The sequence below is a fragment of the Pithys albifrons genome, chromosome 6 (genome assembly GCF_047495875.1).
Source record: "Pithys albifrons albifrons isolate INPA30051 chromosome 6, PitAlb_v1, whole genome shotgun sequence".
Taxonomy (NCBI): domain Eukaryota; kingdom Metazoa; phylum Chordata; class Aves; order Passeriformes; family Thamnophilidae; genus Pithys; species Pithys albifrons.
Window position 1 is genome coordinate 57598931 of NC_092463.1, and position 17696 is coordinate 57616626.

Consider the following 17696-nt stretch of genomic DNA (forward strand, 5'->3'; position numbering starts at 1 on the left):
ATAAACAAGGTTATACACTAGCAGGAAGACATAAAAACACCAGAGCACCAAGTAATTTCTGGGAAGGCAAGCCTGGGAGTTTCAAAACAACTAAGTTAACAAAAAAGGAAACTATTGCAGTTTCAGACATTTCAAGTTAGACGCAACAGTTAGCAACAAAAGTATAGCCTCAAAAGAAAGATATTTATATACATGTAAGCACGTAGCACTGACGACTGACGGCTCAATCTAAATAAAACTAATTTTTAAAGCCCCATCACAGTTTCCTACAGCGCTAAACACATGCAAACGCACCTGCCAGTTTCACGATTGATATCACGACGAATTCAGAACAAACCCCGCACAACCCCTGCCGCAACCATTATGGCAAAGCCTCCAGGCACAAAACCCGCTGTTTTCACAGAGCTCGCTCTTGGGAACTGACCAAATTTTGAAGCGTCCGCTTCCTTCCCAGCTGCTGTTATTTACAGGGGCCCTCGGCACCATTTGCCGCCCCAGCTCCCCCCAAGCGCAGGAGGGTCCCGCGGGTCTCCTCTCCGGGGTCAGGGCGAGGGGCGAGTCCCGCCGGGACTACGCGGAGCCAGCGCGGCGGCGGAGCCGAGCAGGACCCGGAGCGGGCGGAGCCGGAGCCGCGCCCGGGAACACCCGCGGGACCCCCCGCCGGCCGGGCGGCCCCGGCGCTCCATACAAGGGAGGAGGAGGCGGCGGCTCTGGGCAGGGGAAGGGAAGGGAGCGGGGCAGCGGCGCCGCGAACGGGCGAGGGGCGGACACGCCTCCCCCGCCAGGCCTCGCCCGGCAGCCGGGGCGGCTCGGGGCGGGCGCTGCCCCGCGCCGGGGAACGGGAAACTTCGGGGCGCGCCGTCCAGGGCGCCGGGCAGGGGGAGCGGCGCTGCCCGGGCAGAGGGGCCGGGTCTGGGGCCGCGCCGGAGCCCCCGCGGGAAGGGGGCGATCGCCACCGAGGAGGCAGCGCCGCTCCCCGCCCGCCGGGCCGGCCCCGCTGCCCGCCCGCCGCTCACCTTCACGGGTCGGGCCGCGCTGGCGTCCGCGCTGGAGCTGCCGCCGCCGCCCTAGGCATGTCCGGGAGCGCCCCGGGGAAGCGCCGCTCCGAGCGGACTCAGCCGCTCAGCCGCCCCGCTCCTGCCGCCGCTGCCGCTGCCATCTTGTCCTGGCGGCCGGGAGGGAAGCGCCCCAGCTCAGCCCGCTCGGCAGCCCGGGCCTCCGCCTCATCTTCCCGGGGAGGGACCCAGCCCGCCCCCGGCCGCCGCCTCCTCCGCCTCCTCCTCCTGCTCCCGCCTCCGCCGCCGCCCTGCCCGCCGCGCTCTAGCGGCGCCCGCCGCCGCCCATCTCCGCGGAGCGGCGGGACCGGGACGCGGCCGCGCCGAGCGCAGCGCAGGGGGCGCGGGCCCGGCCCCGCTCCGGCCCCCGCCCGGCCCGCGGGGCGCTCCCGCCGCCCGCTCCGCCCGGCCCGGCCCGGCCCCCGGCAGCGCCCCCGCCCGGCCCCGCCGAGCGCCGCAGCCACAGCCCGCAGAGCCCGGACCCACCGGCGGGCTGGAGACCCCCGGGAGCCCTGCGGAACAACTTGGGATGCTCCCACCGCCACCCACTGCCTGCCCCGGGCTGTCGCTGCCGGGAACAAGGCAACCTCATGCCTTGTGGGAGCTCCCCAGGGAGCACCTGTAAATTCCCCGATAGCGCTGCAGTGGCGGCCACCGTCACCATCGCACCCCAAAGGGTGAGCTCTTCTTCCCATCTCATTTGCTGCCAACTCCCGTAGCAGGTACATAAGGTACATAACGATGAGGAAACTGGTGCCGGGGCAAGGCCTGGCTCTCAAGACCCGCAGCTTAGAAGATGACAAGCTGAGAGTGAATATATGAACTGCAAATTCATTTAAATGAGTGCTCTTACTTTTATAAGATGAAGAGACTGTCGTACGCAGCCCTGAAAAACAACTGTGAAGCACCAACCTTCCAGATGCGGTTTGACATCCTTCCCCGATGAGCAGTCCCTGCCATGCTGGCCCAATCCATCAAACACACCAGAGGTAACAGGACAGAGCAAATGTAATGACCATTTTGCATCCTGCATTACAGTTCAGCATTCTGCCTTGCTCAAGTCTTGACAAAATAGTAGGATACACCCTCAGTACCAACATGCCCCTAATACTATACATCACTTAAATATTAGTGGTTGGTTGTAAGGCTGGTCAACTTCTGCAAACAGCATTCTTGACCCTAAATAGTATTTCAGCTGATGTGGGGCAAAAAGGAATTACTCTTTGCCTATAAACTATTTAGCCCCAAGATAAATCCTTGGCTAAAGCTACAACTGGACATCACATGCTTCTCCACCTCTTGCCAAAAATAACAAAGAATTTCTTTATTTACTTGCACAACTACACGTACTCTGCTATTTTTTCTCACTACTTGTTCCAGTATTTTCAACACGTGTCTGCTTGATTTTAACCTTTATTTAGTCCAGTCCTTGTAATAAAGATTGTTAGGACATGAAGTCAGAATTTGAATCAATTAATTTGAGAGGACAGGGTTATTGTACAGAAATACTGAGACGCTAAAACCTAATATTGGAGTTACTACCATAACACCACCAATATTCAGTCTTGTAAGTAATGAGACATATAATTTAGGGGTGAGGAAAAATAGGTGGAGGTCAATGTTAGTAAATTATAGCTCTCAAGAGCCGCTCATCACATCTATTGGTTACTAATTTTACAAATTAATCAAGCTTTTAAAAAATAACATCCTACAGAATTATTCCCCCACATTTTATTAACATATAATCTATTACAAAAGACAGTAAATGTTAATAAACATTCTTGTTGATTACTTAACCATACAAAGTCTAAAATGACTTAAAATAAAGCATTAAGTGTATGCTGATCCAATGTGTATTTCATCTGCAAACTTAAAGTGGTGTACATCACTCTAAATCGTGATCTATAGACTAGTCTTAACATAATTTTTACAGCTGTTTTTTTTAGGATCTATTTCTAGCAGTTTTCTCATTTTTCACCATGCAACTTCTTATAGTTTGATAACCAAAACAATCCAAAAACAGTTGTAAACTTGAGTGATACTGATGCTCCAAAAATAGACAAAATTATTAATTCAGTGCTCCACAGATACATTTGCACAATTTTAACCAACTTTCAGAAACAGTTTTTAAATTAGGTTTAGAAAAAAAAGGGTGATTTGCGTGTCATTAACCTCTCTTAGTATACTGATCTCTTGCTGGAGTTTTGAGTTGATCACGTTTGCTAAATAACAGCACCTCCCAAAACGTCTCACCACCATCAGTTTTATCCTCACATTCCAGTTTTTGCTAATTAGATCAAGTTAGACCTCCACTCAGCTTGCAACAGGAGTATCATTAGCATGTAATCAAACTCTCAAATCTCTTTGAAACTCCTTCAGTTGCTTTTGTGGAGCATAGAATCTCTCTGAAGATCCATTATTTGTCCTTCTTAGGAGCTGTTTCAGTTAAAGACTTCCTTGTTCAAGGAATGTTGTTCACATTTTGTCAGAGTTAGTGCCCAAGCAGCACGTGAGGGCTGGCCAGTGCTGCCAGAGCTGAAAAGCTGAACCTCCTCCATCAGTCAGTGACTGGTTGGGATTACTTTGGCCACAAAAGAGTTTTTAACTGCCCACAACACGGTAAGACAACATCAGATGTATCAGCAAGTTTTACACACTCTGATGAACTGTGACTGTGTCTGAGAAGCCCTCACAACGTTTTTTTTCCTTATCTGAAGAGCAGTAAACAGTTTCTTGTCCTAATTTTCCCTTGGCAGGTACATTCATGATGGTAGGCAACTGAGGGGTTAATATGGACACTCCTGTTGCACCTGTAAGTACTGTGGACTGCTGATACCACTTTGGAGGGGAGTGTTTTGTTTCAATGTGCTTAAGTAACTCAGTGGAAGGAGGCCCATGTCATTTAGATTCATTTATAAAGTTCAGCACTGAAACACACACCTCCATAGGCTCTGGTTCCTCCTTGTTTCTGTGCCTTTGCAGAGAATAAGCAGTAGGTTTATGCAAGTGCTCTGAGTGAAAGGAAGAAACAGAGGTTAGAAGAAGGTATTTCCAACAGACATAACCTATTATGCAGCAAAGAGAGATGATCTAAGGACAAACACAGGCTAGAAGAAGCTTTTGGCAGAACAATGATATTTTGTGCTATTTTTGTTATCAAAATCCCAAGTGCGGACACAGACCAAAAATGCTTTGGCTGGAACAATTTGTTTTACTCACCAAACTTCTATAAGCTATATCATCAAAACACTTTTTGCAGCCAGTACGAGTTGTTTGTATGAGGTTATGAGCTGTTTATATGAGCTAGACTCTTAATTTCTGAACAAACTTGAGTCCTGAATAAGGCTCTGCTGCTATCAGAGCAAATACACAAAGATAAGGAGAGGAGAAGGCAAGACCACAGGGCTGTAATTCCATCCACCAGACCCTGTGCTGTCCCTAATAACATAGGGTGCAATTGCATGAAACAGCAAGCCACACTCCATCACTGGGAAAAGGGAGAGAATGGTCTCTTACAATTTCCTTGATCTGCTCTCCAGAAATCCAGTTACATTTTCCTGGTAATAACTCTCCATTTAGCAGATTCAACTCACCCAGCAGAAAAGGGTTTTCTTGGGTGAGTTGCAGCAGCTCAGGAAAACACTCCCTGAATGTCAGAGCTGACACAAAGAGGAAAGCAGAGCTTTTCCTTGTCGTTTAGCAGGGAGAGCTGTGCAGGCTTCAGTTGAGTTTCCTGGGTAGAAGGTATGAAATCCAAACAAGCCAGAAGCTGGCTGGCAACGTGTTGTGAGCACTGCAGGTATCCAGGCCTTCCCCTGACCTGAAGAGTACGAGAGGCAAGTACAGATCAACACAAGGATGCCGGGAGCAGGGGAAGCTTCCACTTAAATTTTGCTTTTTTAAAAACTTTCAGACCATAGTATTTAGTCTTTACAGTAGTACTTAACAATATGTTAAGCAGGAAATTAATTCATGGTAGGATGTCAAATTATAGTATTACTTTACTGTTTTTTACAATAATTGGCTTAAGTATTTTATGCTTACAGTATTTGTCCTTCAAAAACAGATATAAGACTGGACAAAGTTAACTATTTTTTAATCTATTTCATTCTATTTTTTATCTACTTTCCTTCTCTAAACTTTTTCCTTTCCTTTCCTTAACTAACGTAACTGTAACCGAAGTATGACTTATATTATAAGAAATAAGCATTCAATGTTATGCGTTTGGATTAAAATTTTTCAAGATCCCTATTCCTGCTGAAACATGTAAAGAGATCAGAGTTATACTGATAAAAGGTGCTTTTTAAAAAATATAAAAGCCTGAATTTATACTTTCCACTGATTACCATCATATTCAGAGAAGCATAGTCCAAAGTTCCCAAGCTCCCCCCCCCAGATATGTTTGCTAGACATAACCAAAATCTAGTCTTCTGTTGCTAGGTGTAAATGGAAAATTGCTTTCAAATTTAAAGCAAACATACACTTTGCTCTTTTTGCAACAACTGGAAGGTCAGTTGAGAAGCACCATGTTTCCTCAGTTAAAAAACACACAGGTTTCTCTATGCAGTTTACACTCAGTCATTTGCAAAAATAAGCACAGACCTTCAAACACAAATTTCACCTTTTATTTACACTCTATTTTTTTGCATCTTTAATACAGGACTTAAAAGAAAAAAAAAAAACAGGAGTGGAGGGGGGAAGGGATTTGTTCACTGTTTGCTGTTTAACTTACAAGTTAAACAGTGTGGCTCTTCCATGAGATTTAAAAGCTGCAAAGGACAAAAGACACTTCCATGAGCTGCTGGTGGTTTCTGCCACCTTCTGCAAAGGGGATGCTCATGCCAATGTTCACTTCATGGAGACACCACCATTCCCTGTGCATCTCCCAAGGTTTGCATGAGGAGCAATCCACTGTTGCTCTTCCAAAGGTGAAAATCAGATTAAAAACATTCCTCTGGTTGCCTGTCTTTCTGCTGGTTTCTTCCTCAGCCTTTTAAACCCAGTTCCAAGAAACCTCCCACACCACCTTGACATTGCTATTGCAAATTCTGCCAGTTAATGATAAATCAGGAGATTAACTTGTCATCTATACAAAGGTAATGACAGGGTGACTAAAATGGTAATTCTTAGAAAACGTAGAAAGAATTCGTAAAATCTTTTTGGTTTTCATGTAGATAAAAGCTGGCTGACTTGAGATGAAATGCATACCTCATCCAAACTAAAACACTAACCCCCTAATTTCTCACATTACAGAAAGGCAGAATGACTATACTATAGAATCACAGAATCATTAAGATTAGAAAATACATCCAAAATCCTCAAATTCCAATCTTTAGAGTGACATTTATATGCCAAGCAGCAGAAAAAAAACATGGAGGTGGAAAAAGGTCAAGAATTTATCTAGAAATTACATAAATATTTACTACTTCAATTTAGGATTTATGGAACTTTCCTCTTTTTTTTTTTTTTAAATAATTGCTTCTTTTCTATCCTATTGTTCTTTTGAGTCCTGCAGTTGTTGAAACAGTCAAGTGGGACAACTATAATCTAAAATGCCCCTGTGAATTGTCACAGATGATTTTGTGCAGGGATACTGTGAAATGCTTATTTCTCTGCTTGTGCTCATATCAATAGGTGTAGATTTGACAGTTGCTTCACTGCTGTGTTTTAAACTATGTTAAGTTCTTGTTCAAACTTAAGACAACCATAAAGAATGAAAGAAATGCAAAATCCTGTGGGGTAGTTTAAATATCTTTACTGGATCATGTAAGTGCTAACATATCATAGCACTGTATTTTCAGACCATGTTTTCATTTTCAGTCTGGTTTTCCTCTTTGTAATAGCCATAGAGGTAGATAATTCTTCACGCATTTACCTTAGGAAAGAGTCTATCTTTAGGAATTGTGTCATATAATGTGCATTTGTAATTTGACACTGTAAATTTTCTTGCAAGAGTCTTTCTAACCAGCTATTTTCATGTAGTCATTAGCCTTTGTAGTGTCTGAGTGTCTTTCAGATTAGTATATTTAATAATTACATTTTTACTCTCTCTCTTCAGCAGAAAAATAATTTGAAGTGATTGCTCAGATTAACCAATGTTAAATGTGTACAAAAGTACATGATGTTTCTATTTTTGAGGTGCTTGGCAAGGACAAATATATTCTACAATATCAGAATACTACGACATAAAATGGTGAGAGTGTGATATAATCTAAGAAAGATAACATTCAAAGCAATCAATGAAAAATAAGATAATCCATTAACAGATTAATGATATCCAGACAATGTAAGAAAAGTATTTACTTTACATAAAAACTTAAAAACCCTTTGAAACACTTTTTCTATGGGGAGAAATTTTTTTCGAAATAAAAAAGAATTTATTTCAAACTAAAATTCAAATGAGATAGTGCTAATTAAAAAACCTTTAATACCAAATATTTTTATTTTTCTGTTGTTTTGAAATAAGCATCATCACTGCACCCCAGTTTTGGGAATATTCATGAAGTACCATCCACTAATATTACAATCATGTCATTTTTACAGTCGAGTAATCACTTCTTTTTTTAGTCACTGATACATTGCAAGATCAAGGGCTGCAGACAGATGAAGACCACAAATGTTCCAGCTGACCTCACTTTCCAAAAGGCATCATTCCTACAAATAAACATCATTAAACACAAGCAGGCAGTCAAATTACAGAATTAGAACATAATCCTGCATTAGTCAAGTAAGATCTACTGACTCCAGGAAAACTATTTACATGAATAAAGATTTCTGGGGTTGTGCTTCTGCAACATATTCCAAAGCCTTTTAAAGCAACCAGTCTGATTAACTGACTCCTAGTTTAGGCTGATGTTTTATTGTGGCAAAGAGCAGTTTTATCTGAATGGAGAATATCTCCCACTCCCCCACAAAGCACAGCACACAGGAGTGGAGCTGGTTGAACTCTGGCAAGCACTGAATCACATCCAAGCCTATTTTAGAATTAAATGATGACCTCGTTACCTGGGTCCCTCCAGCCTCATCAGGAAAGCACTTGGGGACGGATCCAGGGCTTTGCCATCAGCAGCTAAATCCTGACCACACTGAAAACAAACCCCAAACTGAACAAACCCCCCCTTTTGTTGCACTGGTGTAAGGTCCTGTTACCAATCTGTCTGTGGCACAAATCCTTCCTGAGAAACAGTCAGAGCCCAGTCAATTTGCACGTGGCTTGAAAATGTTCACATACACCCTCCCTTAATAGTTTAATACATCAGGAACTTATCCATATGTTTCCCTACTTTTTAAAAGCAGATATCCTTATTTCCCTCCCCATGAGACATTATAAAGAAAAAAAACATTTCCTTCTTTAACAAAGAACATATTTTCCTATGGATGTGTTTATTCAGAGATGCAAATATTCTAAGACATTTTTTCCAAAGGTTAAAAAAGTAACTCGTGCTTTATTTTATTTTATTTTTCTGTTCCAAACCAGTAGCAGAAAGGGTGATGTTCAGCAGTAGTTTAATGAATTGTTTTGACCGAGTGAAATACACCACGTCCACTCCTAGTAATGAGACACTTGGCACAAAGTATCACATCCCACGAACAATAGCGGCAGCCCGTCGTTATGGGCCACAAAACCCGTCACCTCTGGGCAATCTCTCTTCAAACAAAGGAGGGGAAGATCAAGTAACGTTTCTACTCAGCCAACTGCATGTGCAGTTGGTAGTGGCGGTGCCTTGGCCTGTGACACTTGCAGTTTATAAGCATTTTGATGATAGTAAAAGGTTTATAAATATTTTCATTTGGTTTTTTTTTAAACACACCTTTGCTAGTTAGATGTAAAGCTCATGTTGTTTTCTGACATACAGAGACTTTTGACTAAACAACAAATGTTTTAGTGTAAAATACACTAAACTATCATCACAGCATCAGTTTTTGAAGATGACATATTTACTCACATAATATTTTAATTAGATTTGGTGTGAAGTAGGCAGAAAATCAGTTGGGGTTCATGGCTTTATCAAATGTTAATAGAATTACCACTCTGCTATTGGAGCAGACAGTACAGCCCTGCACATATATGATGTGATACTTAAAAGAACATGACAGAGGAGCAGTGGAAAGGAAAATGGCAAAAAGTTAGCTATAAATAAAAACCTGGTCACAGACATCATGTCATGCTCAACACTAAAGAGAACAGTGATGAGATAGAACAGGTGAGAAACCAAAGGGACAGAAACTGCAGAGCAGGAAGCCTGAGCCTTGGGAGATGACCATGAGAGCTGACTGAATGTGTACATGCAAAAGTTCTAAAATATCCTCTGAGTTCTGAAAAGACCTTGTATTTTCTCTTGGAGGGCATCACAAGTAATGGAAGAACTGCCATCAGGACAAAAGCCCCTCAGCTCCAGCCTCACCTGCTGCTTTAACTGAAGGCCTCAAGAAACCTGGAGATCCTCATCCAAACAAGTTACTTTTGTCAGCACTGTACTTGTGACTTAGAAAACACGGTTTCTGCAGTTCTAATACAGGCATTGAACCTCAAGACCATTTTCAGAGTTATTTTTCTTTTTTGAATAGAAACTGCGTATCTCAGAATAGGATAATGAACTGGCACATGTTACATAAATAGTATTTAGTATATCTGCCAGAGATTGAAGTATTTCCATTCATACCTGTTGTGCCATACCTTAAAAAGGCAAATACGTACAGCTGTTCTAGAAAAATACAACTAAGTAAGTGCAAATTAGTTTATCTTTTTCCTACCTCAACGGCAAAGAGCATCTTTTTAGACTTAATTATTTTTCTATATGTATTTTATAAAATAAAAATAAAAAATAACTAATCTGAAAGTAGACATATTTTAATTAAAAATACTCTGTTACTCAATTTACTTTATTATTCAATTTCATAAATGGGAAACACTGCAATCTATAGTTCTTATTCTGCACAGTACTTCAGGATGTGATAAAAGTGCATCCTGTGAGGAAATGTATCACCTATCACTCATGTTTCTCAAAAATACCAAAAAGCAGCTCAAGGCCATAGCTAAAAGGGCAAGTGTTAGGGCACAGGCTGAAACACCCCAAAATTAAGACATGAAAAAAGCAGAGAAAAGCATTACTTAATTAACAGGTTGGCACTTTTCAAGCAACCTGTCTACAGAGTAAAAGCAATACCATTTAATTCACTGCCTGTGTTTTAAGGTGTTTATTTTTGAGCAGTAAGTGCTTTGTGTATACATGTATAGCCAGTTTGATATCTGTTTTCATTCACTTGTTTATGACTCATACTTAAGCAGAGATTACAAGACCAGGACAGGACGTGCACAGGCTTTCGGAAGCAGCGTCCCAGACTGTGGAAGTGCAGGAGACAAATCCTGCAGGTTTGTCCCCATGGCTGAGGTCCTGGCAGAGGGAAGGTCTGCAGGCATTGCACACAGGGTCCCACATCCTGCCCCACAGCCGACACAGAAACAAGCAGCCCTGTTAGTGGTTTTGCTCCTTAGTTTCCTTTCATAGCTAGTTTTGCTCTTTGTAGTTGCCAATCACACAGAATGATTATTATCACACAACTGGTCATTAGTCATATTCTGGAAGGGGCTGGGCCAATCAGCAGCACTGAGGCTGGGCATAAACTTTCTAACATGATTGTACAAAGGAAACTAATGGGCAGGTATGCACAACACAAGCAATGGATTCCTGATGCAAAACCACCATGGCCAGTAAAAATTATTTCTAGGATGCATATGGCTCAGGATGCTTATTGGTTATTGAGGAAAATCTGCACACTGAATGATTTATTAAGTTTCTTACTATGCAGCTATTAAGGTCAATGCTGGAATAACAGTGAAAGTTCCATTTTCATTCAAACATCTCCTGATGCTTTGTGTGTTGTTACTACTATATAAAGCTCAATCAAAATCTCACAATGCTTACTTTAAATTACTAATTAACAGAGTTAGTGGAAATATCCACAATATTAGTATTAATATTAGTATTAATTTTAACAGATCCAGAGACAGCAATATTAGCAGAGTAGCCCAAATTATGGACCTGAATTTCATGGTCAGGAGTCACCTAACATATAAAACACAAAGATGGCTTCCAAATTAAATCTTAGGGAACTTGCTATCTAAGTATCAGACAAGAGGCAACAGATGGACTCAGATAGAAGAAGGGGGGTGTACAAGGAAAGAGGAGACAATGTTGGCCAGCACTGCAGGAACATCCCATAGCACAGCAGCTGCCTGTCTGCCTCGGGAGTCCTTGTTTCCTGAAGAGAGAAAGTTGGGTTGCCAGTGCCAGTTTTATCCATCAGTGTGAGACTGCCAATAGTGTTTTTCTCCTGAAAGACAAAAATGGGTGTAAAGTCCAATAAATATAACACGGGTCTCACTGAAATCTTCAAAAAGTACATCAGTGACATGGGTGGGATCAAGATTTTATTTAGATATTTTCCCATTTCTTCAAGTACTGTTTACACATGTATCTATATCCCCTTTCAAATCAGTACTTACAAATCAAAATTTACTGAGAAAAGTATTAAAAAAACCCAAACAAACCTGGATTCTTAATGTAGTTCCATTCATCATTACACACCATAAAGACATGGGAATCAGCTTTTTACAGCCTGGCATGATGACAGCTATTTACTTGTGAACTTAAAAGCAGTATAAATATTTTTGTTTCAACACATGAAATGTAACTCTCACTCATCAACCATTCTTTACCATTTAAATGTATTTCTTCAGCAGATGCAAATTCATGTATTATACTAGAAACTAATAACTATTTCACAGCAGGGTCTGAGTAGCTTCTCATTCATTTTTTATTAAATAGTTGTATCTATTACATGTGTGAAAGATTACTTTAGATGCTTATATGAGGCTTTTAATTCAGAATAGTATTCCATTTAGCAGATGATACTGAAAAGCACTACCTTAATTCAATAATTAACTTTCTCATGCTTCAATTCCAAGCTCAAAATATTATCTTTAATTAAAAACACAATAGGAAATTGCCTAGTTATCTAGTTCTTTAACAATGTACTTCTTAGTATAAGGCACTTAAAACTAATTTAATCCCTGTCTGTAGTCTTTACACTAAGTCGTACTTAAAAATGAGCTGGTTAACTCATGTCCCCGAACTGATTTGCTTTATATACCTAAGTAAAAAATGCAGTTCCTGGCTTTATTTATCAACAGTGATGGAGCATCTGCTTTGCAGCAACCTGGTTATTTATCCTTTTCCCCTTTCATTTCAGTGAGTGTGTCTTGCACCTTCCAATGGCAGCCTCAGAAACGCCTTCTGAGCCAGGAGACTCGGTTCTGTCATTTCCAGCATCACCTGCATTTACATTATTTACAATTACTTTATTCCCCTCACTAACTGACTGTGGAATCAAACTTACTCATTAAAACATCTTTGGCGAAGGTCCTTTCTGAATCCTACTTTTCATTGAGTTTCTTTTCAGAGTATTGTTTTTTCAAGCTTGATGCTTATTAGTCAAACAGTAGCAAAGCTGCAAGGCTTCCAAAGTGATTTATTTCTGAGACCTCTTTCTAACCTTTTAATTTAAACCTTAATTTGGAATTATTTTAACATGAGACAGGGAAATCTATTTTTCACTCTAATCCTAAATCAATAGTAGCTCAGAGAATTATTTTATCTAAGTTAGAGAGCATATATTTTACCACTAAAGGTAATCTTTTGCAGAATATATATAATGCTGCTTAAAAATAATTCATTTCCACAAATCACAGTGAGAAATCCATGGGTTTTTTCCCCAAAGACTCTAAAATAATTTTGTCTCTTTGTAGTTCTTCTCTGTATACTGTTCTTGCTTAATTGATGCTAATGGGTACCCAGAAATAAGGTTAAGATGTAATACATCCCCTAAAATGTTTGCCTTGACATGAGTAGAAAGATTCTTCTGCCTGACACATCAAGTCAGCCTGCAGAAGTAATGGAGCTGAAGTACATGGGAAGAAAAACATGATTTAAATGCAAAAGTGTGATTACATTGCAACATGTTGACATAATTTATTATAAATATCTACAAAATCACTACACTTTCAGGAATCCTTGCAATTCACTTGCATCAGTCTTTCCTAGTAGAAAACCATGTTTAATTAGTCTTTCTCAGAAAAAAAAATGGTAAATAGTGCATAACTTGCTGAACCTGATCTAGGTGTTAATCAAAATAAAAACTCTCCAAATAGTTTATCCTCTAAGAAAACCTTACAAATATAATCCCATCCCTGGCATTGGGAATGTTGCACTTAGTGCAAATTGTGTGGTTTGGTCTTAAAAAAATGTAAAATAATTTTTTTAAAAAACTGTTTCCTCTTCCATTGACCATCACTCCCCTATTATTAAAGCTCTTGAAGTGAATTTGCCTCCTGAGGCCAAGTGGTACCTCCCATCCCACAGCAGGGAGTGCTGACTGACAAGGCCTCTGTACAAGCCTCTGCCCCAGCAGGGGCTCAGGAAGACCATGATCACCATTTTACTCAGTTACGTGAAATGCTTCTTGGCAGGCTGGGCATGACACCCCACAGGGACGTGGGAAGCTGCACCCCAACATCCTCTAGGAGACAGACAGAAAAGGAAGACACTCCTGCCCTGGAGTTAAGCTCTCTTTTTTCTTCCCAGCAGGAAGCTGGTGAGTAGTAATTGTACCATTTTGCCAAAGACTTTCCAGTGCTTTTCAAATTGCCCCCTTCAGTCCTGGACTGAGAGGTGTAGGGTGGCAGACTTTGCAGTCACCTGCAGCATTTCCTCTCCCTGATGCTGTTCCAGTGCAGAACTAAACCCCCCTGGATGTGTCTGCAGTAGCTGTGCTGTTGCTTTATGCCCGTGATGGTCCAGCAACACGGCAGGGCGGAAAACCAGACAAAGAACCAAACTGAAACTGTGGAAAAATCAGGTTAATTCTCCTCTCTATCACAAAGCTTTCTAGTAAATTCACTTTCTAGTTAAGGGAAATCATAGTGCTCTGCAGTGGTCTGTGAAGAAATACAAAATCAGCTGCAGTATCAGCAAAGTTTTGGTCTTCTTTGAATGAGATGATATTAGAATCACAGAATCATAGAATGGATTGGTTTGGAAAAGACCTCCAAGATCATCAAGTCCAACCCTTGGTCCAACTCCAGCCCCTTTACCAGATCATGGCACTCGGTGCCACGGCCAACCTCACTTTAAAAACCTCCAGGGATGGGGAATCCACCCCCTCTCTGGGCGGCCCATTCCAATGCCTGATTACTCTCTCTGCAAAGAAGTTTTTTCTGATCTCCAACTTCAATTTCCCCTGGCAGAGCTTGAGCCCGTGCCCTCTTGTCCTATTGCTGAGTGTCTGGGAGAAGAGACCAACCCCCACCTGGCTAGAACTTCCCTTCAGGTAGTTCTAGACAGTGCTGAGGTCACCTCTGAGCCTCCTCTTCTCCAGGCTAAACACCCCCAGCTCCCTCAGCCCCTCCCCACAGCACTTGTGCTGCAGTCCCTTCTCCAGCCTTGTTGCTCTTCTCTGGACCCGCTCCAGCCCCTCAATCTCTTTCCTGAACTGAGGGGCCCAGAACTGAACACAACACTCAAGGTGTGGCCTCACCAATGCAGAGTACTTAAACTTTTAATTTTTTATCCTACATTAAGAACACACTTCTCCTGGGCTGTGTGATTATTTTTCCACTCCCAGAGCCCTCCCTCCTGCACACACAAAGGTCCAGACCTTTCCCTGTCTCCTCGTGTGCCGTAATTCCGACTGACTGTGGGAACTGAGGTTTCTACAGTGCAGTTCTGTGCCTGTGCCATCACAGCCTCCAGCACTGAGGTGTGCCAGGGCACACACTGTACTCCAAGCCTGCCTTACGGCTGGAATGGTCCCCGGGGGGGTTGTCAGACAGAGTAAACTGGAATAGTTCTCATCTTTCACAGACACCAACCCAGCTCCAGTTTCTGGAATTGGAAGGCAGTAAGGATACCATTTGATCATTTGCATTCCCCACCTTTCTCTTCCAGCTAGCATTCTGGTTTGTCTTCTCCTGCAGGTTTTAGAAGTGACTATGATATTCAATTGATTTTCTATTAAAGGGCATTGTATTCTCAGAGCTAAGTTTCCATTATAATTCAGGTTTATTTTGGTTTAGTCTGGGGACATGGCAGAGGCTAACCTATTTCTCATTCATACATCAGAGTAGATGAATTGTAGATGAAAAGTTTCCTAGGTCATTCAAGGTGAAACAGAATTTCAGATGTAATACCTTTTTATAGAAGAAACAATACTTAGGTGACTGTTGAACAAACATTTGCAATAAATTCTAACTAACAAACTGCACTGCAGAAGGAGTAATGAAAACAGTCATTGTTCTCCCAGGTTTTGGCTACATGTACATATCAAACACGAAGCCTTGCCCTGACATGTACAAAGCATTGTACAACAGTGCAGAGTCCCAGCACTGATTAAACGCTGATTACCACCCACTGAAATGCCCAATTACTCCCATCCCTGTTGGTGCATTTCCTTCCCCCCCATTTGTCTGAGCTGTCCTGAAGTTCTGCTTGCTGGTCTCTGTGTCTCTTGGGGAGGTAAGAATTTTTATCTCTAGTAATTCCTTCTCTTTCTTTTCTTATTTCTGAAGAACGGCACATTCTCTAGTTTAAAAATGTTTGAGACAGAGTTTGAGTTAAGGAGCACTAATTACTAAAATTACTCCAACGTATGCACTTAAAATTTTTCAAGGTTATGTTACACATTATAGAAAAAAATCTAGAGATCAGCCAGCTAAACTATTCTGTACTGATGGCACTACAAAGAAATCATTTTACAGAAATAAAATCACAGTTTTGCAATGCAATAAGGAAGAAAAAAAATTTAAATGTTGCCCAAAAATCTCAACATATGCTTTTTATGAAGAGCACACTGCAGAACCATCCCATCTCCATGAATAAGCATTTGCTCATCCTTATTAGCAGACACATATGCTTACTTGTCCTGTAACTTAGCATTGAAAGCCAAATTAAAAAGACGTAGTACATCATTTGCTGAACAGAAATTATCCATATAAAAAATTTATTATCAAAAAGACTCTTAAGAGGATGCCAACATTGATTTGAACTGACTCCAGGCGTTTCTCTGCTTATTATTTGGAAGGTTGTAAGTTAATTGAGTGGCACTTCCCTTTGACACAAAAAAAAGGGCTGATGCAAAACTGAAATGAGAGTAATAAACTTTGACAGAAAGAAGACATTAATAGGAGCAACCAATGACAAAATAAACTGTAGATCTAAGCAATGGCTTATCAAACCTAAGAGGATTTGCCTAATTAATCCTGTGTTGCACAGCTATCCAGATTGCTTTTCTGTCCAATCCATATTGTTACTATTCATTACTTACTCTTGGCTTTCTAGAAACAAGCGCCCTATCACGTAACAAGCTCAACAGCATTACCTATTTTTGAACTGGTTCACTACACCACTCTGTAAGCAGTTGGCTTATGCGCTGCAAAAACAGTTCCAGAGCTCCAAACTGTTTGGAACTAGTTTCTTTTTTAAATGACAAACCAAATGGTCACAGTGAGCATTAATTACTCGGATAGCAGCATTTGCCTTCAGAAGGGAACTTCTTTTATTTAAATACCTAGTGGAAAAGGAACTTTATGTCTGCAAACTTCACGTTCAGTTTTGTGCTCACCGAAGTAAACGTGCAGGCTAAACAAGAAGTGTATTGTCAAGGAAACCCAAATGGTTACAGTTTAAAGGCTGCTGTAATTGATAAATTTAAAATATCTGACAAAGAAGTTTCAGAATGTGGCAGGTGTGTGTCACGTATAGTTTTACTGTCTAAGTAAAGCAAACATATGAAGAGATTAAAAAAATAGATTAAGTGTTTTATAAGCTACTGCTAGCCTACACTAGCCAGCTGAAGGCTTTAAATAATTTAATCCCTTCAGCAACTGCCAGTCCCAACTGCAACACTGAAACAAGGTCTGAATTCAGTTTGAAACCCAACAGGTGCAGGCTAATACTGCTTCCTTAATTCAGCTACTGATCTATGTTTATGCTTGTAGAGGACAGCGTATTCTTAAATCCACTATGGCATTAATTAAATTAGTCTAAGTGCCTCTTGTTTTATCCCATCTTCTACTATCAAATTTACCTCAGACAGTACTCTGTTTCTTTCCCCTCCCCTCCAGAAATGCTCCTCATGCCAGATGGAAGACAAAGAGTTCTCAAAAAGCTTTTAAAATAGATTTTTCTTTATATATATATATAACTTACATAAAAACACAAAATAAACCAGGGAAACTGAACAATATAAAACATTCAATACTGGTTTTATAAGCTTGAATTTTAATATTTGGAAGTAGAAGGAGATATATAAAGCTAATGGCAAGCAAAGTCCCCAGTGGGATATCACCGCTTGTACCCAGTCTTTTCTTTGGATAATCCAGGTAATTTAAGTTGTACTGATATGCATAAGGTATTCCTTATTTTTATATGCTAATTATTTTTACCAACATTTGCTAGTAGCATAAACTAATGCATATTGCCAAAAATAATGATTCACTAGAGAAAACAAATTCAAAGTAAAAAAGCAGCATTACAGTAACAAGGAGGGTCCCTCAGCTTCCCCCGCTTCCTTCAAATCATGGAT

The 17696-nt window shown here is 41.2% G+C and overlaps 1 protein-coding gene and 1 long non-coding RNA gene across 6 annotated transcripts in view; both read right to left on the minus strand.

Moving 5' to 3' along the window:
* HIPK3 (homeodomain interacting protein kinase 3) overlaps positions 1-1282 on the minus strand; it is a 73863-nt gene extending 72581 nt beyond the window's left edge. For 2 of the 4 annotated variants that reach the window (XM_071559043.1, XM_071559039.1), the window contains exon 1: positions 1017-1282. The gene's annotated coding sequence lies outside the window, so the exon portion shown is untranslated. Of the gene's footprint in view, positions 1-294; positions 362-424; positions 706-1016 lie in introns of those variants that run through there. The other 2 variants (XM_071559040.1, XM_071559041.1) reach the window with 2 other exon arrangements.
* A 4384-nt stretch (positions 1283-5666) lies between these two features.
* LOC139673419 (uncharacterized) overlaps positions 5667-17696 on the minus strand; it is a 31657-nt gene continuing 19627 nt past the window's right edge. For both annotated transcript variants that reach the window (XR_011698107.1, XR_011698108.1), the window contains one exon: positions 5667-11390. This is a non-coding gene — a long non-coding RNA (uncharacterized lncRNA). The remainder of the gene's footprint in view (positions 11391-17696) is intronic.